General features: G+C 38.5%; 2 long non-coding RNA genes and 1 pseudogene across 14 annotated transcripts; 2 read left to right on the plus strand and 1 right to left on the minus strand.

Moving 5' to 3' along the window:
- Window positions 1–1008: 1008 nt before the first annotated feature.
- LOC112176148 lies at window positions 1009–6068 on the minus strand. Of its 13 annotated transcripts, none has more exons than XR_005804837.1 (8): window positions 5738–5899; window positions 4981–5054; window positions 3906–3959; window positions 3744–3814; window positions 3170–3315; window positions 3030–3069; window positions 1840–2419; window positions 1009–1173 (listed from the first exon to the last, which is right to left on the minus strand). It is a non-coding gene; the product is annotated as an uncharacterized LOC112176148 (long non-coding RNA). The 13 variants fall into 13 exon arrangements; XR_005804828.1 differs by having other exon boundaries at window positions 3030–3074; XR_005804823.1 differs by lacking the exons at window positions 1009–1173; window positions 1840–2419 and adding exons at window positions 5906–5945; window positions 6054–6068 and having other exon boundaries at window positions 3030–3074; window positions 5738–5825.
- Window positions 6069–7144: 1076 nt separating this feature from the next.
- On the plus strand, window positions 7145–10976 carry LOC112184124 (annotated as a pseudogene).
- A 7049-nt stretch (window positions 10977–18025) lies between these two features.
- Window positions 18026–19319, plus strand: LOC112184131. Its single transcript, XR_002930016.2, has 2 exons — window positions 18026–18791; window positions 18872–19319. It is a non-coding gene; the product is annotated as an uncharacterized LOC112184131 (long non-coding RNA).
- Window positions 19320–22162: the final 2843 nt, after the last annotated feature.

The following is a 22162-nucleotide window of genomic DNA, read 5'->3' on the forward strand; positions in this document are numbered from 1 at the left end:
TGCTGGTCATTAGATAAATGTTGTTTAATTAACTTTCATCTTGATTGCTGACCTTGTGCAGCGTCTACTGCTATTCGAAGTCTGTCTTCCCAACCCAAAGTGTGGAACTGTCATCTAAATCCATGGTAAGGTATGATCATTTTATATAGGGTGTAGAAAAATGATGGTAAGGGATGTAAAATGATCATAAGTTATAATTTTTTTTAATGACGATGCATCAATTAAGGATATTGTTGTGCTGATGACATATTATAATTGATATGGTTTTCATGAATACCAAATTGATTGAAAAACAACATTAACTCTCAATTTATTGATACATAAATTATTGATTGTTTTGAGTAATATTATTATGGGTAAATTTGGTATGTGAAAAAGTAGAAGTTGACTCATCATGCTAATATAGGAAAGTAAGTTGATGTGGATGCTTAAAGTAAGTAGTCCCTGAAAGTAAGTAGTCACTGGACCACAATTAACAAAACTTTTCGTCCGGATTACAATCAAAACAGTTCATGGTTTTTGGACTTTAAACTAATTAACTCTTTATTATATGACCTTTGTCTTGGTTGCTGCAAAATGATGTTATATATATGTTTGTTCGTCTAGGATGGGTTGTCTTGTTTTTGTTGACTAACCTCCTTCCCTTGCATTCAACCTTACTAAGGAAATAGTAATCTTTGTCCCACTGGGCGTGCCAAAAGATGTTGCCTCTGAAAATCACCTCGGCCTATATAGCCGAGGGATCAAGGAACAAATGTCCTTCTCGATGAATAGATGCGGAGCGTGCCAGCACACGGCCAGAAGGCCAAGCGTGCAACTATAGGTGTGGTGAATGTAGATCTGACTTGTCAAGCAATTGTTAGCCGAGGAAGGAACTTATTCTCGGCTGCGATTCGATGCCTCTAGATTAAGGACTTGGTGGCTGAAGGTCGGGTGAGTTAGGTGTAGTCGTGAGAGTATGAGTAAATATAAGAGTAATAGCTACTATGAATAACACGATCAAACAAGTAAAGCGTAAAGACAATAAGGAGCAAATATAAGATAATAACAAAGAAACTGAAATCTGGAATGGCTAAAAATTATCAACTATTGTTTGAAAGAAAACAAAGAAAACAATTTAAAATCGTCTGCCATTTGATGTCCATACTCCCTCACAGCTGCTGGAGGAAGTTCCTGTACATATTTAAAAGGTAACTCAGATTAAGATGTATAGGAAAACTGTAACATTAGATCATATACAAAACAAACATGTACATAACATCATTGTGCAGCAACCAAGACCAGCATGTCAGATGAAACTACTACCCATTTATCTCATGACCAGCATCTTCAATAGCATTGCCAAATCAAGCCTCAAACTTAGTACAATACTACACTTAGACTTAGGCACAAATTGAACCGTAGTGAACTTAAATAAAAGTGCCAAAACAAGCCGCAAACAGTTGAAAACTTGTTAGATTAAACTGCGAAACAATCCTCAAAGTCATTATATTACTGGTAAGAGCCTAGGTACATTAATCCCTGCATTGCAAATGTGTACCTAGCCACAAACCTGTAGTGAACTTAAACAAAAAATGTGTATAGATTTTAACTTTCAAGCCAAGTTCTTCACAAAAAAAGTACCCATATCCTTTAAAGAAAAACTAAGAACATAATTTAAGCTGAAATTTTTTAGAAGAAGCAAATGCATGTATATAAACTCTAAAGGTTTCAGCTTTCGAGCTAAAGAAGATGAGAACTGAACCAAATGCATGTCCCAGCTTACAAAGTCACAAGCTTTAAGAACATTCTGAGAAGAAAAAAGAAGAAACAGAAGCAAAAGTGTAAGTAATTCACAACCTTCTTCCCGTCTTTGAGATCTTCACGACTGAAAATTCTCAAGCAGAAGGCCGGAGAGTCCTCTAGAACAGGATGTCGTTTTCCCTTTCCAGCAAGGGAGCTGGAAGAAGCCATCTGAAGCTGAAAGGTCCAAACTTTGCAGGCCCTTTTTTTCTGGGCAAGTGTGTGAGAATTTCTCAGAGGCTAAAACTGGTCTCACCCAAATTTGAATTGGGCTAAATTCCCAATTGGCACCGACCCAAAAGTAAGTGGCAAAAAGGGTGTGATCAATTGTGAAGAAAGGGTTTTTGTACCAATTCAAACATTGAATTATAGTACAGTTTTGTGATGTGTAGATTTGTCTGAGAAAAGGAGAAGAGAAGAACAGAACATGGATGAAGAAGGTTCTGTGTTGGGAAAAAACAAAAGAAATGGGGAAATGGGAAAGTGGTAATGACCATTTTATCCTATTCAGGTTGCATAATTCCACTGTAGCTGAGTGCTGGTTAGTAAGAGCATGAGGGCATGGTTTGTAATATGTAACCTGACCATCCAATATTCTTGGGAATTTGTATTAACTAGAAAGAGAACCCGTGCGATGCTGCGGGGCAGAAAATTGTGGTATTTACTGTTCATTTTTGAAGAATTTTGAGTGCAGTTTGGTTTATAAAAGTGAATTAACTATGCTGAAACAAAATGGAAGATATGCGTAATAAAATGAAGCAAAATTATTTATGAGTTAGGTTACATTGTGTCTACTCGGTTCTAGAAGCTGTATTCTATATGCAATATATATACAAACCATAATGCATCATAAAATGATAGATGTGATTTCAGTACAAAATTTTGCCATGTAGGTAGAGGCAATCTATCCACTTAGTATCCGACAACTTCATATGCTTTGCTCTTTCTATATCTCCGTTGCATTCTCTCACTTGTAGGAAGAAAAATTATCTAGTCTCCTAATGATAGTTCTATGCTTTGTATACATTTCAATTTCTCTGCAAGCTAGAGATGGTACCTGATCAAAATGTATTTCCTCACAGAAATGTAAAAATGGTAGCTGTAGATTACTATTGATGTGTAATTATGACAAAAGAGATTAAAGTTCTTTTGTAACTTCAACACTCTATGGTACTCCATCCTCCCAACAAATCACAACTTTAAATTATGGATTTGCTGCTAACTAAACAATTAAAAAAGTAACTGACCTTCAACCCCATGTTCTGTGTTGCGAAGGAGCAATGAGCACTGAGCTAAAAAAGAAAAGGAAAAGTAGAGGATGAGTAATTTAAGCATAAAGGTAGCAAAAGGGTAATGTAATGAAAGGAGGCAAAAGGCTGAAAAATACCCATTATACATCTACTCCAGGCTCTCCCCTGTGATGCTCTTCTCCAAAGGGAAAAGAGGCAAATGCTTTAGTCCACTCCTTCCCTTTGTACTTACGAATAGATTGTGATACTCAAAAGCTTTAGGTATTCCTCTTTTTTTCCATTTCTATGTTGAAAACCAACTTGAGTCAAACCTCAGGTTGTTTTACACTTGACAAACCTAAGTCATATATAAGAATTGATCAAAAGTTTCTATAATCTTACTAAGATAAAACCTAGGATTCAATAACAAATAAATTTTAGGATCAAAATCAGTTTTGACTCCCATTTATAATAATTCAATTAAGCTACCAATCTGAACTTCATTTCTTCAATGATCTCTTTCTTCTCAGTTTCTTTTCTATGCCTCCCTCAATTGTTCTATTTCTCCTTTTCTCTCCTTTGTATTCATTTTCTCTGTTCCTCACATTTCAGCTCTAGTTAGCTAGAGAGTCAAAGATGAGTTTTTCATGTTTTATGAAGAGGAACTGCTGATATATTCCAACGCAGTTCATAGTCACAACTCTAATGAATAAAAGTTGAAGACCTACTTACATGATTTGCAAGAGCCATTCCACTTATGGCTGCTGATTCTAAATTCGAACCCAGAAAGAATGAAAGGCAAACTGAATCAGACAAAAAAATATAAGTTATTGAAATTGTTTAGCAGCTAATCAGATCCAAAATTGCAAAGCATCATAGATCCAGAAAAATTACCAGGCAAAAAATGCTTTCTCTCTTTGTTCTCACCAGCTTCAGGCTCTCAGCTACCTGCAAAAGCAAGAGCATGATTAAGGTATAGCACCAAGCATGATCAAGTCATCAGATAGCATAAACAAAACAATAATAGAATTTTAAAATTAATCAGTAACAAAAGAATAACAACGACAATTTATTGCATCAAATTTGAAACACTAAATAAAAAATTTCTTCACAAAGTATTTAATTAATCACAATTAATTGAACAACAAAACCACAGAAGAGCAATCAAAGCCATCAAACAAAATCAGAAACAAATCAAGAAGTCCGCAAAAAAATTCAAGCAAAGTTCAGTTAGTAGTGCTGCTCATCTGCACCCACCCAAAATTGTACTCCATCTCTAAACACTTAAAACCTTTTGATTTGAATGAAAACTTAGATGAATTCGTGAAGACGATAAACTTCAATGAAGAAATAAAGGCAGAATTCTTTTTGAATATACTAAGAGTATGTGACAATGAATCAACTTTCGACCGGCAATCATAGAAGGATGCATACTCATCCAAGGATAGATAATCAGGCGACCTGTAATCATATCCTTGGTCGTCAAGGATGAAGTTATTTTTTGCCAAATGGTGAATCGACCTAAAGAGGCAAGTATCCCTTAGTAGACCAGGATCCACAACCTGGATCATTTGATTTATATAATCGATTCCCATGACATAATATGTATCATTGAAAAGTTTTAAAATGGTGCGATTCTGGTCACATGAAAGTTCAGCATGTGGTGGAAATTTTCAATTCAGCATGCTTGCATAATTGAAATGTAATGCATATGTAAACGGACCTAATCAATTTAGCAATGTGTGTGTTTTAGTCTGCAAGATAAGACTTCCAGAGTTTCAATTGCAACATTTTCTACCCTCAGCCCTTTCTTGGTGTTGATGACAGTTATAAATCAGGAAAGGAGTGCTTATTAAATAACAGTACAAAATAAACTAAAATGAAAAGTGAAATTTAACTATCATGCAGGTTTAGCAATTTCTCTAGACAGTTGATAGAGAAGGATAAGATTTGTCTAGATGAGTTTTACCTGTGGTATTGGCTTGCATGGAGTGGGAAGATTCCAGTCATGTGCCTCTTCAAGTAAAACTTTTATTCGTGTCTCTGCAAAAGGTAGATTCTGTGTTTAAATAAAAAGATTAATGAAAAGGAACATAAAGCGATGTTAGAGATAGAAGGCTTAAGAAGGGCATCAGTAAATTACAAATGCACTTGAAAAAGCATGGTGGCAGGTAATAATATGTACTACAGAAAACTCAGGTGGAGGTTGCAACATACGATTTTATCTATTTTTAGAAACAAATTAAAACAGACTTTTAATGACATATTGTACTTGGAGTCATATAGTTAGAAAACATAAAATCAATCAACATACAGTATATCAGTATATGTTACACGGTAGCTGTCAAAAAAAAAGTATCAAAAAAACAATTTCCCAGAAACTTTACATTGTTAAGAACCAAAGCAAAAGAATTACAGTTGTGCAAAGAATCACAGTAGATATGAATGAAATTGCACTCAAGAATCAGATAAAAAGTGGCATTTCAAAAGTAACACCAACAATTTTACTGTTATTTATCTCAGATTGAAGAAATCAGTTCAAATTTTCAAATTGATTTTCTATCAGATCAATCTACAAACCATCAATCAAAACCCCAAATTTTACATCAAACCTCAGAAATCAATCAAACAGGGTTTAGAGTTACAATAAACATTTGCACATCAAAAGAATTAATTGTGATGATTTACTGAATAATAAAAAATATGAATAAGATTAAAAACCAAACCTCTTTTATTTGTTTTCAGTTCAACTTTTATCTCTGAGAGCATCAGAAAGTTTTGGTTGTCGGAGCGATTGAAAAGCTAAAGTAGAGGCTACAAAAGAAAACCAAATTTCATACATACATGAACAATTGAATCAGATAAGCTTTGATTAACAAAACAAAAACTTTCACCTGCACAGATCGTTAAAAGCTGGGAAATTGATCACTGTACCTAGAAACGTGAAAACAAATAACCAATTAAAGAAAATCACTTTAGTTATATCAACAAAAGATGAATAACTATCATGTCGATGTTGATTTTATCAAGTTGAAATCTTACCAATCTCCTTTCAGTCTCTCTCTCTCTCATTTACCATCGAATAAGAATGTTATAGAAGAATGGCAGACTGAAATTGTGGGAAAAAATCAAGGGCAAAATCGTCCTTTCAATTCTTTATGCCAAAAGAAGCCTCTAACAGATGAGATGAAAATGCAGCAAAAACCAAGGCCAAGGGAATATAAATGAGTTATGCAAAACGAGTCTCAAACTCATTACAATGCAGCTTCTTGCCTGTAAATGCCTGGATTGCAAGCTAGTCACAAACTGAACTGTAGTGAAGTTAAACAACTGACACTGCCAAACCAAGCCACAAACTGTTGAGAATACAACCAAAAGCAGATCAGGTAAATCCTTACTCATTTCCCTCTGCCGCTCTACTTGTAAAGTTTGTCTTAACGCAACTTCCATTTGCCAAAGGACTATAACAAAACCAAAAATTATCATAAAATGCATTTCGAGTAGAACTTTCTCACTTAAGTGAACAAATAAAGAATAGAAGCCCAAACCAAGAGTCTTTTGAAGACGTCGACCTTGACTCCTTTCACAAGAGCATGAACCAAAAAAATGTCATTTCTTCCTTTTCTTTTCTAAAATAAAAAACAGAGAAAATAAACATGTAAAGGTCTTAACTTTCAAGATCAAGGAACATGAGAAATTAAGTAAATGTATGTTCTTCAAAAACAAAAAATCTAAAGGTTTCGATTTTCAAGTTGCAAAAAGTTCAGAAATCAACCAGATGCTTTTTTCTGGGCCAAAACATTTGAAGATTTCAACTCTCAAGCTACAAAACTGAAGAAATTCATGTTTCTATCTTTTTATCTTAGTTGAAATAGATTGAGATTACATGAAAGCAAGGGTGTAGTAATTTCATGCTCTTTACAGTACAGGGGACTCTGTTACATCAAGCCAAAACCTTTTAATTAATAAAACTACCTTGTCTCCCAGATCCAATACAATATAAGAGTCGTCTGACCCTACCCATTTCTCCATTATTGAAAGACTTTGGTGATGTTTCAGTCAAAAGTCTTCACTTTCCGCCGTCTTCTTCTCTCTCTCCCCTCCATTATTTTGTGTGGTCGTTCCACTCATTCGACATATGCATACAAGGGAATTACAGAGAAATTTCCAATGGATTATTAGATGTACGTGTCACAATTGGCTTCGCTAATGGTGGGAATGGACCCCGGAATCAATTGACTATGAGATAGTGCACTTCTCTCTCTATATTATTTCCATGACTTGAAACCCCTTTCTCTCGATCTGTGCACAATTTCTTTTCCAGTGATTGTGCGTTTGGAGAAGAACTCTGATCACCACTCACACACTTTCCAATGGCGTTGAGCACCCAAGTTAGAGCCTCATCGGGTTCAGCTTTCTCGTGGAAATACGACGTGTTTTTGAGCTTCCGAGGTGAAGACACCCGCAAGGGCTTCACAGACTACTTATACCACGAGTTGCAGTGGCGAGGAATCAGGACTTTCAGGGACGATCCACATCTTGAAAGAGGCACAGCCATCTCTCCGGAGCTCCTCACAGCAATCGAGCAATCGAGGTTTGCGATCGTTGTTCTTTCACCAAACTATGCTACTTCCACGTGGTCCTTGCTTGAACTGTCTAAGATTCTTGAATGCATGGAGGAGAGGGGAACAATTCTGCCAATCTTTTATGAGGTGGATCCCTCTCATGTGAGACACCAAAGGGGCAGCTTTGCTGAAGCGTTTCAAGAACATGAAGAGAAGTTTGGGGAAGGTAATAAGGAAGAGGTGGAAGGGTGGAGAGATGCTCTAACCGAAGTGGCCAGTCTCGCTGGATGGATTTCAAAGGATTATAGGTAAAGAACGAATGACACATAAATAACTCCTTTAATGTTTAAATGCTCGTGAGTATTGAAACTTCAAAATGCTCATTTACCCACTTGCTCCACTAACATTTTTTTAACTCAATTTATCCAAAACACTCTAAGAGATTATTTCCCCTTTACCCAATTAATTCTTTTTTTAATTCTTTTTATTTATTTTTGGGACTTTTTTGCCCTCTCCTTCTTTCTCACTTAGAAAGAAAAGTCATCCTCTACCTTGCTGTGCTCCGGTGACTAGTGGCCGGCCGCAGACTCCGGCAACCAGTGACAGGAATCGGGCGACCGATGACCGGAATTTGGCCACCGGACTGTTAACCGGATTCCGGCGTCTGAATTTATTGCCCCCTAATAATACCCAGTAACCATATTATTACCCCCCAGTAATCATAGTATTGCCCCCCAGTAACCATATTACTGCCCCCCAATACTCATATTATTGCCTCCCAATAATCATATTATTGCCTCAAATAATCATATTATTGCGTTCCAGTGAATTGCATAAACTCCCAAAACCAAAATGAATACACTACAGGCACAATTGATCAATTTATATGCATATTATTGCCCCCCAATACTCATATTATTGCCTCCCAATAATCTTATTATTGCCCCGCAATAGACATGTATAACTACTCAATAAAACTTTTTTTTCATTCTTCTGCCAAATTTACCAAAAAAAAAAAAAAGAACGACTTCGTCCTCCCCAATCAACAAATTGCTCGGCTTCAAATCCAGATGCATGATCATATTCCAATGACACGCGTCGATCCCAGACAGCATCTGCAGCATCCACCTTTTGACCTCGCCGCACCCAATCCCGCCCTCCTTCTTCTTCGCCGCTTTGATCAGTCTCTAGGTCACTGGCCAGAAACTCGAGCACGAGCACAGCGTCCTCGTCGTCGAGCCGGAAGTACTAGTACAAAACGACGACGTTGGGGTAGTCGTGGAGCGTCTGGAGGGCCTCGATTTCGCGGAAGGCCGACTGGTAGTCGTGGACCTCCTTGAGAGCGACGCGAAGGTTGTCGGCGAGACGACGGGCGTGGTAGACGTCGGAGTAGGCACCAGATCCGACCCGCTCGAGGATCTGATACTTGGCGATTATCTCAGGTCGGGTGTGGATGCACTAGCTCTTCGCCGGTGGAGATAGATCAGTTTCAGTTTAGAGAGAGAGAGAGAGAGAGAGAGAGAGAGAGAGAGAGTCCGGGAGGAGAGAGAGTATGAGATGAGAGATTGAGCAGTTTCAATTTAATTAATATGGGTAAAATTGTCAGTAGATATTAGATTGGGTAAATGAGGTTAAAAAACTCTTAGTGGAGTAAGTGGACAATTTTTAAGCTGAAATTGAGTAAGTGGTCACGGCCCCAAAAAATGTTGGCTTAAATTAGTGAGTGCTTACACATACTATGCCATGCACATAGAACTAATTGGATGGCTCACATATGTGAAGTATCAATACTCTATAGTAGCATAGAAAGCCACTTTATTATCGCGGTTCAGTTCTATCTTACCAGTAAACTTTATATTATGTTCATATATTTAGCATGGGATTTGTTATCTTCTTATCGTAGGTACGAAACAGAGCTTATCAGAGAGATTGTGCAAGCACTGTGGAGCAAATTGCATCCTAGTCTCACTGTATTTGGTTCCTCAGAGAAGTTATTTGGAATGGATTCTAAGCTGGAGGAGATAGATGTTCTTTCAGATAAAGAAGCAAATGATGTTCGCTTTATATAGGGGTATGGGGGATGGGTGGGTTGGGTAAGACAACCCTTGCTAGACTAGTTTATGAGGAAATCTCTCACAGATTTGATGTTTGCGTCTTTCTTGCTAATGTCAGAGATGTTTCTGCAACCCATGGTCTAGTACATTTACAAAAACAGATTCTTTCCCAAACCTTGAAGGAAGAAAATGTTAAAGTATGGGATGTTTATAGTGGAATAACTATGATAAAGAGATGTGTTTGTAATAAAGCGGTTCTTCTAGTTCTTGATGATGTGGATCAATCAGAGCAACTGGCAAACTTGGTGGGAGAAAAAGACTGCTTTGGTTTGAGGAGTAGAATCATCATTACAACTAGAGATCAGCATGTACTTGTCACACATGGTGTAGAAAAACCATATGAGTTGAAGGGACTAAACGAAGATGAAGCTCTTCAGCTCTTTAGTTGGAAAGCCTTTAGGAAATGTGAGTCTGAAGAAGATTATGCAGAACTGTGTAAGAGTTTTGTTACGTATGCTGCAGGTCTTCCGCTAGCTCTTAAAATTTTGGGGTCTTTCTTGTACAAAAGAAGTTTAGATTCATGGAGTTCTGCATTTCAAAAACTAAAACAAACTCTCAACCCAACAGTTTTTGAAATACTGAAAATAAGTTTTGATGGACTTGATGAAATGGAGAAGAAAACTTTTCTGGACATTGCTTGTTTCCGCAGGCTGTATGACAATGCGTCTATGATTGAACAAGTATACAGTTCCGAGTTTTGCTCTCATATTGCAATAGAGGTTCTCGTTGATAAATCTCTCTTAACTATTTCATCATGGGACAATCAAATAGGTATGCATGATTTGATACGAGAAATGGGATGTGAAATTGTTCGGCAAGAGTCTTATGATGAGCCTGGTGGACGCAGTCGGTTGTGGCTTCGCAACGACATTTTTCATGTATTCACAAAGAATACGGTAAGATTTTAAACAAATTGAATTACCAAGCTTGGATAGCACTGTCATTTGATTTAACATGGAACATACTTAATCCTGGAATTGACTTATCTGTTATAACAGGGAACAGAAGCCATTGAAGGCATATTGTTAGACTTGGCTAAATTAGAAGAGGCAGATTGGAATCTTGAAGCCTTCTCTAAAATGTGTAAACTGAAGCTGCTCTACACTGATAATTTGAGGCTTTCTCTTGGCCCCAAATATCTTCCTAATGCCTTGAGATTTCTAAAATGGAGTTGGTATCCTTCAAAATCTCTCCCACCAGGGTTTCAACCAGATGAGCTTGTTAAACTCTGTTTGCCCCGTAGCGAAATCAATCACCTCTGGACTGGAATAAAAGTAAGTTATTGAATATTTGCTGTTGCAAATACAATTAAATTTTGAAGTTCATTCATGGAAGCTGATTGTTCTACTTCTACCATTCTTCATGTTTTCTACACTACTTGAGCAAGTTGATATCCATCGATCTTAGTTACTCCATAAACTTGACAAAGACCCCAGATTTCACAGGTACTCCAAATCTTGAGAAATTGGTTCTTGAAGGTTGTACCAATTTAGTTAATATCCATCCATCCATTGCATTGCTGAAGAGACTCAAAAATTGGAATTTTAGAAACTGCAAAAGTATTAAGAGTCTACCAAGTGAAGTAAATATGGAGTTTCTTGAAACTGTTTAAGGAAAAAGAGATTCGAGAGAAATTGTAGAGAGAATTGTGTGTATTATTATTGAGAATAGGAGCCCTTTATATAGGGATTACAAAGTACTAGTTCTAATGTTACAAGGAATACTAATCCGAGTAGGATTAGGAATTCTAGAACCTTCTCTCCTATTGCTACTCCTAGTTTGATAAGGCACACTAATAGCTGATTTCCTTCAACACTCGCCCTTGTGCCGCTCAAACTTGGTGGTGACGCTTCATCCGTTGCCTCGTTAAAAACCTTGCCAGGTAACAAAAACCCTGTGGGATAAAAATAACCCTAGTCGAAGGACAAAAAGAGCACAACACGTCATTCACTCTTCGATATCGAACATGTAGACATCATAACTCCCCCTGATGTCGATATCTCCCCCTGATTGCTACAATAGTGGGAGTTCGGATAATTTTCTTAATCCGATGCTCTTCACATGTTTCTCGAAGGTGGATTTAGGTAACGACTTAGTGAATAAGTCCGCTACATTATCCTCTGATCGGATTTGATTCACTTCAATCTTTAGAAGTGATTGTTGTTGCTGATTATAAAAGAACTTAGGTGATATGTGCTTGGTGTTGTCGCCCTTGATGAAACCTAACTTCATTTGCTCAATACAAGCTGCATTATCCTCATAAATGCATGTAGGTTCATCCGTGGTAGACTTCAAACCACAACTTCCTTGAATATGTCTTATTACAGACCTTAGCCATATACATTCTCGTACGGCTTCATGTAGAGCAATAATCTCTGCATGATTTGAGGAAGTAGCAACAAGGGTCTGTTTTGTAGACCTCCAAGATATCGCAGTGCTTCTCATGGTAAAGACATAACCCGTTTGGGAGCGACCTTTATGAGGGTCAGAGAGGTACCCTGCATCAGCAAAACCCATCAAAACATCAATGTCGTTTTGATGGAGGGGGATAGGGTGAGGCCGGCCACCCTTGGTGGTGGTGGCGGCTTTGGCGGCAATATGGTCGGCCAAATTGTCATGGTGGACGGTGGCTCCATGCCTAATGGGGTCCGATCTCATTCTTCCGTCATTCCTTTTCTCTCTGTAGGGATAAAATAGGCCCATATCAATCATACCTCTTAGGTATCGAAAGATTGTCTTTACACCAATCCAATGGCGGCGTGTTGGCGCAGAGCTATATCTAGCTAACAAGTTCACTGCGAATGAGATATCCGGTCTTGTGCATTGAGCTAAGTACAATAATGCGCCTATTGCACTTAAATAGGGCACTTCGGCCTCTAACGATTCTTCGTCCTCATCCTTTGGACGAAACGGATCTTTTCCGGGCTCAAGACTACGACCGATCATGGGAGTACTCACAGGCTTTGCTTTATCTTCATTAAAGCGCCTTAGGATTTTCTGAGTGTATGCAGACTGATAGATCAAAATTCCATCACTACGGTGCTCAAGTTCTAAACCGAGACAAAACCGTGTCTTCCCAAGATCTTTCATCTCAAATTCGGATTTCAAGTATTTAGCAGTTTCCTTTAACTCATCTAAAGTTCCAATTAGGTTCATGTCATCGACATAAACTGCTACAATTGCAAATCCGGAACTTGTTCTTTTAATGAACACGCATGGGCATATTTCATTATTAATATATCTCTTCCCAATCAAGTAGTCACTTAGACGGTTATACCACATCTGTCCGGATTGTTTTAATCAATATAGTGAGCGTTTTAATCTTATTGAAAATGCGCTCCGTGGTTTAGAGCCACTTGATTTGGGTAATTGAAATCCATCTTGAACCTTCATATATATCTCTGAATCTAGATCCCCATAGAGATATGCTGTAACCACATCCATAAGCTGCATGTCAAGTTTTTCAGAAACTACCAAACTGACAAGGTAGCGAAACGTTATAACGTCCATTACGGGAGATTATGTCTCCTCGTAGTCGATTCTAGGGCGTTGTGAGAAACCTTGCGCCACGAGGCGGGCTTTATATCTAACCACCTCATTTTTCTCATTACGCTTTCTAACAAAGACCCATTTATGGCCAACAGGTTTTACATCTGGGAGTGTCTGCGTTATAGGCCCAAATACCTGTCTCTTTGCTAGTGAGTCCAATTCAACCTGGATCGCATTTTTCCATTTAGGCCAATCCGCTCTTCATTGACATTCTTCGATAGAGCGAGGTTCGATATCATCATATTCTATGATTTATTTTGCAACATGATATGCGAATGCATCGTCAATTGTCATAGAATTTCTATCCATCATCTCATGTACACTAGTGTAATTTATGGAGATCTCTCTATTCTCTGGAATTGGTTCTGTCATTGGAGCGTCTCCCAATGATGTCTCTTGGACATAACCATAATCCGGAATATTCTCATGAGATGGATTATTTATATCGATGATTAATGGATTATTTTGTGCCAAACTCGCTTTCTTTCTTGGGCGAGAATCCATCGAACCTATGGGCCTCCCGCGCTTCCTGGCAGGGGCCATGGGCCTAGCCACAATGTCACCATCGCTGTGAGAGGGGACGTTGGCGCCATGCTCAAGTGCCCTTGAGATGGCGTCATGTCCTCTAATTTTAGGGACATCAATCCTTGCAGGCACGTTTGCAGCAGGTATGTGTGATCTCTTCACTTTAGCGATATCAGAAAACGCATCAGGCATGGATTCTGCTACGTTCTGAAGATCGAGAAGTCTCCGCACTTCAATTTCAGACTGTGCAGTTTGGGGATCAAGATGAGACAGAGTGGGGACAGACCACGACAATTCCTGTCGTTCTTGTTGAACATTGATGTTCTTATCTCCCCATAACGATGGGAAGACTGTCTCATCGAAGTGACAATCCTCAAATCTAGCGGTAAAGAGATCGCCTGTCAGGGGTTCTAAGTAGCGGACAATCGTTGGAGAATTATATCCAACATAAATGCCTAATCGTCGTTGAGGACCCATTTTGGTGCGCTGTGGCGGCGCAATTGGCACATAAACTGCACACCCAAATATGCGTAAGTGTGAGACATTAGACTCATACCCAGTCACCATCTGGGACGCAGAGAAGGGTTGAGTGGCAGTAGGCCTTAGACGAATAAGTACAGCTGCATGCAATATTGCATAGCCCCAAGCAGAAATAGGGAGATTGGTGATCATTACCAATGCCCTAGCGACTATTTGTAGTTGTTTAATGGCGGCTTCTGCGAGACCATTTTGGGTGTGAACATGAGGAACTGGATGTTCAACTTCAATCCCAATGGACATGCAATAATCATCAAAAGTTTTTGATGTAAACTCCCCAGCATTGTCTAACCTTATAGACTTAATAGGATGATCAGGGTGGTGACCCCTTAGCTTAATAATCTGGGCTAGGAGTTTAGCAAATGCAGCGTTCCTAGTGGACAATAGCATGACATGTGACTAGCGTGTCGATGCATCAACCAACACCATAAAATATCTAAAGAGTCCGCATGGTGGTTGAATAGGTCCACAAATATCACCTTGGATTCTTTGCAAGAATGGTATATTTTCTTTAGTGTCATTTGCATAGGATGGTCTCGATCCTAATTTTGCTAAAGAGTAGGCTTTGCAGAACGAATAATGGGCTTTAGAAACAACCAATGAGGATTTTGGTTGAGCCACGAAGTCACAATGGACTTGAGAAGTAGAAATTGGAGTCAGGGGAGCAGAGGTGGCATCAAAGCCACCCTTGGGCCGCAGGGGGATGGCGGCGTCGGCTTGTGATGGCCGAACTTGAAGGGGAAAGGCACATTGAGGCGCAGGTGCTCCTCCTTGATCCAAATTTCGAGTTTTACTTCTTTTCGTTCTGAAAAATGGATGTCCGTGTGAAGTCTTTAATATAGGGATCATCATATCACACCTGGATGTCCCAAACGGTCGTGCCAAAGCCTATATGTGTCAGAATCCCATAAATGATCTCTCATAACATGATTGGATTCAATTATGCGAATATTGGTTGCATACAACCCACTAGATCGACACATAAGTTTCTCTAAGACTCTTTTATGTCCGTAGTCAGTAGAGGTGATGCAAAGGAACTCTTGTCCATTCTCACAATGCGTTTCCACATGAAAATCATTGGCTCTTATATCTTTGAAGTAATAAAGTTCGAAAAATATGTCTACGACATGAGATAAAATAAATCAATACTTTATTAATAATAGCCAATGATTACATCAAAGTTTCGTGACCAAAATCTAATCCAATATAAAAATCAAATCGTAGTCACTCTATCCGTTTGGTAACTCTAATCAAATATGACCAGGGAAGTAGAGAGAGATGTCGGTAGAGCAAAACTCTCTTAAATACCACTAATCTCAATTACTGTCTTAGACATCATACTTAATTCGATGCGCCACATAAGATAGAATTAATACAAAATGTCATTTATTGACTAATGCATATATATTGCCATTACATAATTCTTGGAAAATATAAAAGACTATTTTAAATAAAAATCTGCGGCATTTTGTCTTCATCGCCAGATTTAAAGTCTTTCATAGCTCGATATCGTGATCACTATTGATTAGGTACTCCTTAACATACCATGAAGAGGATGCTCTCTTGATTGAGGTGTATTGGCACAATACATATGGTCCCTAGGACCAATGGCATTGGAATAGTGTTACCATGGCCAAAAGTGGCACCATGGATTCCAATCCTTATACCCTCAACGTCATGACCCCTATGGTCATGTTAGGGTTTTCTCAATCAATTGTTCTTTTGTGATTTTTCACAGTCATGCATCAATAATCAGATGCGGAGAGCTTCCGAACAATATTTCGTAACTCAATCAGAGTTTAGAGAAGCGAATATTATTCCATCATGCTTCTAAGTTCGGAAAATCGTGAATGTTACTAAAACGTTCACGAGACGCAACCCAAAGGTTGTAAGTTTTATCCTCATTCATGTACTCAAACTGGAGGGCCATCTTCATGTGGCGCTTCATTAGGGTAAGTGCCCTGGAATTATCTATCTCAGTTTGAGGGCCTTGAGTGGTTCTTTTAGAACATGACTCCTGGATTGTAGGCAATAAATCAAAGGCAATTAGGTGGAGCTCAACATTTTGAGCCGACATGAAAATTCCGTGCCCGTAGAATCCAATGAAGTAAAATCGAGCCCGTTCAAGTCTTACATCCTGAAAAGGAAAGCAAGAACGTATTAGTTTCGGAGTCAATGCTTTCACGAAAACTAATATAAGATTTCTGAACCTTAATGCTACCAAGAAATCGATTTCCAAGAATATTTGGATTAGACCGAAACAATGATATTTATATGGTCATAAATCGATGCTTGCGGACGCTCTTAGTCCGAAGTCTTACGAACGCTCTTAGTTCGTTAATTGCGTGAATCCCCACGATTCCGCTTTCTCAAGAATCGAACCCACGTTATAAGAAAGGTGGGATGTAGAAGAAGGGAGGTTGCAAGTCCCCGAAGAAAAAGAAGGAGAAATTAAAATTCGGAAAGTAGGAACTTTAATTTAAAAACTTACTTGTTGAAATTCGGAACAGAATTGCTTCTGAACAGCTCTCACTTCGATTTATGTGCTGGTCTCAAAACAACTCTAAAAAGGCTGAAATTCGGAGGTCGGATAGAAGACACAGAGACGAATAACTTTCATGAAGAAAAGATTTTGATCTGAGGTTCCGAACTAGACGTTTCCTGGCTTACAAGTAGACAGACGTGCGCAGAAAAGGAAAAAGGATGCAGTTGGTGTGCGTTGGTGCTGCAGGGGCAGCAGGGATGCGTGCGCAGGGGCACGTAGGTGAGGCTAGCGTGGGTTAGGAGCTGCGGTGATGAAGAAGGTTTTCGGGTTTTTGATTTTTGGTTTGTGGTTAGAACTCGTGCTGATAACGTGTTTAAGGAAAAAGAGATTCGAGAGAAATTGTAGAGAGAATTGTGTGTATTATTATTGAGAATAGGAGCCCTTTATATAGGGATTACAAAGTACTAGTTCTAATGTTACAAGGAATACTAATCCGAGTAGGATTAGGAATTCTAGAACCTTCTCTCCTATTGCTACTCCTAGTTTGATAAGGCACACTAATAGCTGATTTCCTTCAACAGAAACATTTGATGTATCTGGCTGCTCAAAACTGAAAATGATTCCAGAATTTGTGGGGCAAATGAAAAGATTATCAAAGCTTCGTTTAGGTGGGACTGCTGTTGAGAAACTGCCTTCAATTGAGCACTTGAGTGAGAGTTTGGTGGAGCTTGATTTGAGTGGAATTTTTATAAGAGAGCAGCCATACTCCCTTTTTCTTAAGCAGAATCTCATAGCATCATCTCTTGGCTTATTTCCAAGAAAGAGTCCTCACCTTTTGATTCCTCTGTTAGCTTCCTTGAAGCATTTCTCTTCTTTGAGGAGATTAGAACTGAATGACTGTAATCTATGTGAAGGAGAAATTCCCAATGATATTGGTACTCTATCCTCCTTGGAGAGTTTGGAACTCAGAGGAAACAATTTTGTTAGCCTTCCTGCAAGCATTCATTTGCTTTCTAAGCTTTATTATATTAATGTGGAGAATTGCACAAGGCTTCAACAATTGCCAGAACTTCCAGCAAATGACGGCTTATGGATGATAACGGACAATTGTACTTCCTTACAAGTGTTTCCAGATCAACCAGATTTGTACAGATTATCGAGATGTTTGCTCGGTTGCGTCAATTGCTTGAGTACGGTCGGTAATCAAGATGCTATTTGTTTTATATATTCAGTGCTAAAGCGGTTGCTTAAGGTACTCTCTCTCTCTCTCTCTCTCTCTCTCTCAATAGTTGTGATATGATGGTTCATATGCAGGAAATCCCTTATTCTTTTGACTATCTCGCGTTTGTAATTCCTGGAAGTGAAATTCCTCAGTGGTTCAATAATCAAAGTGTGGGAGACTCGGTAACTGAGACGTTTCCTTCGGATGCATGCATGTAATAGCAAGCGGATTGGGTTTGCTGTGTGCGCTCTAATTGTAGCTCCAGACAATCGGTCTGCCGCTCCTAAAGGCCTTTTGATTAATTGTCGATGGAATAATTATGGTCATGCTTTGCAGGGTGTTTGTTTCGGTGTAAACCAAATTGTTTCAGATCTCCTTGCCGTACTTGTTTTGCCCGCTCATTTCTGGAAACCTGAGAACTGTCTGGAGGACACATGCAATGAGGTTAAGTTTGCCTTCAGAACCAATCCAGGCTCGCATATAAAGAAATGTGGGGCCCATGCACTGTACGAGCACGATGTGGAAGAGCTGATCAGTAAAATGAACCAATCCAAGAGCAGCATTTCTCTTTACGAGGCTGTTGATGAACAAGAAGGTGCCATGGTTAAGGCAACACGAGGCAGCAACAAGCGGAAGTGGTGCTCTGACGACGAATACTACTCCGCAGAAGAATGAAAGAATTTTACAAGACTTGCACTGTCTTGCTTTGTGCATGGTTTAACCATCCAGTGCCTCCAAGCAATAATGAAAGGCCAACACTGCTATTCTCACTATTCACAAGAAGTAAGTGACCATTTCACATTATGACTCCTAGTTGTAACTGATTCTCAACATTTTTCCTCTCTCTTGTGCTTTTATGTCAGGACGCATTTTATCATTTGCTCTGCCATCTGGAATGGTAGGTCGTTTTCCCTTTCGATCTCTGTCGGGGGAAGAAGCCATTGAGGATGAAGCCAAGTGAAGCTGAAAGTTCCAGACTTTGAAGGTCCTTTTTAGTTCGGGAAAGAGAAGAAGAAATTTTGGAGTGTTTCTGAACTGAATTGTTCACACTTGAGGGTTCTATTAATTGTTGTTGTGCCAAACTGTACTGTGTCAGTGTTTGAAGACTTGCAAAAGAAGTTGTAGTGACCAGAATCATCACCATTCATTCAAATCAAAGGAATGTTGCAGATTATGAGTATAGTTGACCAGGGAAGAAGTTGTCAAAAATGAGAAGGACCAATTTACAAGTGAAAAACCATTTACAAGTGTTGGATATAAACAATAAAATGTCCAAAAAAGAAAAGAGAACACAAAACCAAAGTTCTTGCATTTGTTACATTTCTTCCTTTTTTGTTTGAACTATCTATTCTATCATTTACATTCATCACACCACTAAACTAAATGAACCCTGATTTGTATCGAGTTCGAAGTCGTGAGCTTATAGAGGTCTTTCTTGACGGCCACTCGATCATGGACACCCAAAGCAGCCACCTTTTAAGCCTTGCCCCATAGTTCTAACCATGTTGAATGTGTAAGTCATGACTTTACAAATGATTTTAGGCATCTTAAGCTAATCATCCAAATGTTTTATCATTCTCTACATGATATTTAAACTAGATTACTGGATAGTTATTATATTAACAAGAGCACGAGGGCATGCTTTGTGATGTGTGTTCGATTGAGTTTTGCAGGTCAGTTGAAAGCTATTAGGAATTGGATTTTGGTCTTAATCATCATGGTAAGGTTTCACGGACAGCTTATGGATTGAGCCAGTCAGCTAAAGTAATGTGTGTCTAAAACTTTTGTTAGTGTCAAACTGTCTAAACAAAAAAACATGAATAACCTTGCTTGTTTACTTCTCGTCTGAAAGTGTCTTTGGTTAAATAATTCAAAGATGATGCACTGATATTTCAATATTTCAAAGTCAACACTACAAGATAAAACATGTTTAACAACATGCAATTCACGTTGTCAATCAATTTCGACAACATTCGGCGCATGTTGTAGATGCGTCATTAAAAGTCTAAGAGTCCTTAACACCGCGCTTTGCACGTTGTCAAAAAGAGGCAAAGCAAGTTGTTGTAATTACTCAACAATGGGCTTTGCAAGTTGTAATAAATCTTCAACAACGTTTCAAGCGCGTGTTGTAAGTTTTAAAAACACTCTCGGCATGTTATTTTTAGTTTTCAACAGCATACATAGTATGTTGTCATATTATTGAATACGTTGTCTTAACGTTTCAGTATATTGCACCCAATGTGCTGGGTCTATAAACATTCACTATAACTTAAACAAATTCGCATGCCAATATTAGTACACACTATAACCATGTAAAAGAAAAATGTACATTTCATTAAAGTTCTTATACATAATTCCTTACAAAACATGCTAAGTAGAGCTTTTTCCTTACAAGAAAAAAAAACAGAAACTTTTTTCCTCTTATTTTCGGGTGTAAATCTTGTCCGATCTGCATAGCTTCCAGATCTTTACGAGAGTTGAGACCATCTTTAGACTTCCCCTTCAATTTCAAAAGTGTACCAAGAATACCATGACATATATTCTTCTCAATATGCACTACGTCCAAGTTATGTCGTACAAGGAGAACCTGCAAATCAGTAAAACACTCAATATCATACACTAGATGAAACGAAGAGTACAATTACAAAAAAGTCAAGAAAGAATAGCAATATAACTAGCATGCAGAAATATAAAGGAGCATTATGCATAATGACACACTTGTGTTCGCTCGGGAGCATTTCCATCATTAAGAGTATGAAATTTTCCGCATACTTGTGTGTTCTTTTTAGATCTAAGATATGGTTCCGTCAATCGTGTATTATACCCATTATGTCAGAATGAGAACTTTATGGGTATGCATAGTTATCCTGAGACCCCAAAACAGCATGCTGTAGACTACATCTCAAAAAAGCATTAAATAACAAAACATTAAAATTCAAAAGATCTAAACAGCATCTTCAATATCACCAATCAAAAGACCATGCATTGTCAGAAAGTTCGCATTTACAGAGAGCATGAGAATAGTAAGTGCACACTGTAGACACCAAAAATTTAATGAAAATAAAATTCATTAAATAATTCGGTCACCACTTGAAATTATGACCGAACAAATTTAGTCAGCATGTGGGTCCCGCAAATTGTCCACGTGGCTTGTGAGTCAACAAAATCGCGCAGACTCAGAGAATGACACTTGGCGATACATGAAACGCTCGACCACAATAAATGAATTTGCTCTGGCTAAATCAATTGATATTAAAGCGAATCAATCAAATTAATTGATTCCGAATAAAATCAAGCATTAAATCTCGTCTACTGATTAGATATCAATTTATTTAAATTGATAATCAAGACGAAAATCAGCCATCAAATTAATTGGCTAATTCCTTAATGGTCGTGATTAAATCAGTTAATTAAATCTGATTGATTTGATTATGCTATTAATGAAATACAATTAAAATCAGTCATCAAATTGATTGGCTCAATTCCTTTATAGTCGTGATTAAACCGATCAATTAAAGCTGATTGATTTGATTATGCTATTAATGAAAATGCAATTAATTACGTGTCATCAAGGCATTTCAAATTGAGAGAGACGCCGACACTATAAATACCCCCTCTCAAATCAAGAAAAGGACTGGAGCGGAAGGAGAGAAAAATCACTCCCAAAGTTCATAAGTCTTCAAGCGCGTGAAGAGCCTTCAAGCTGCCAAATAGCCGGTTCATCACCAACCTCAAGCCAAAGCACTCGTCACGTGTCAACCCTCGTGGCCATCATACGACTCAAGATCAAGCGTCAATCGCCCTTGAGTCAAGTACACCATTGAGGACGACGACAGACAGAGGGACACAAGTAGACGGAAGAAACCTCTCCAAAGCTCAGAAGTCTCCCAAGCTCGCGAAGAACCATTAAGCTGCCAAATAGCCGGTCTCTTCACCTCGTCGACTTCACACAAGCAAGGGAAATCACCTACAAGCTCGAAAGTCGTCAAACACGCTGAGGATCAACAAGCACTAAACCCATGTGCTGATTCATCCACCATCAAAAGCCATACTCGCCACGTGACACCGCCCGTGGTTCAAATCTGGTCAAGTCCAAGCCTCTACAGCCCTTGATCATCCGTCGTCTTCAAGTCGTCGACAAAGCAAAGCTTCTG

This window comes from Rosa chinensis, chromosome 1 (genome assembly GCF_002994745.2).
Source record: "Rosa chinensis cultivar Old Blush chromosome 1, RchiOBHm-V2, whole genome shotgun sequence".
In the NCBI taxonomy this organism is placed as follows: domain Eukaryota; kingdom Viridiplantae; phylum Streptophyta; class Magnoliopsida; order Rosales; family Rosaceae; genus Rosa; species Rosa chinensis.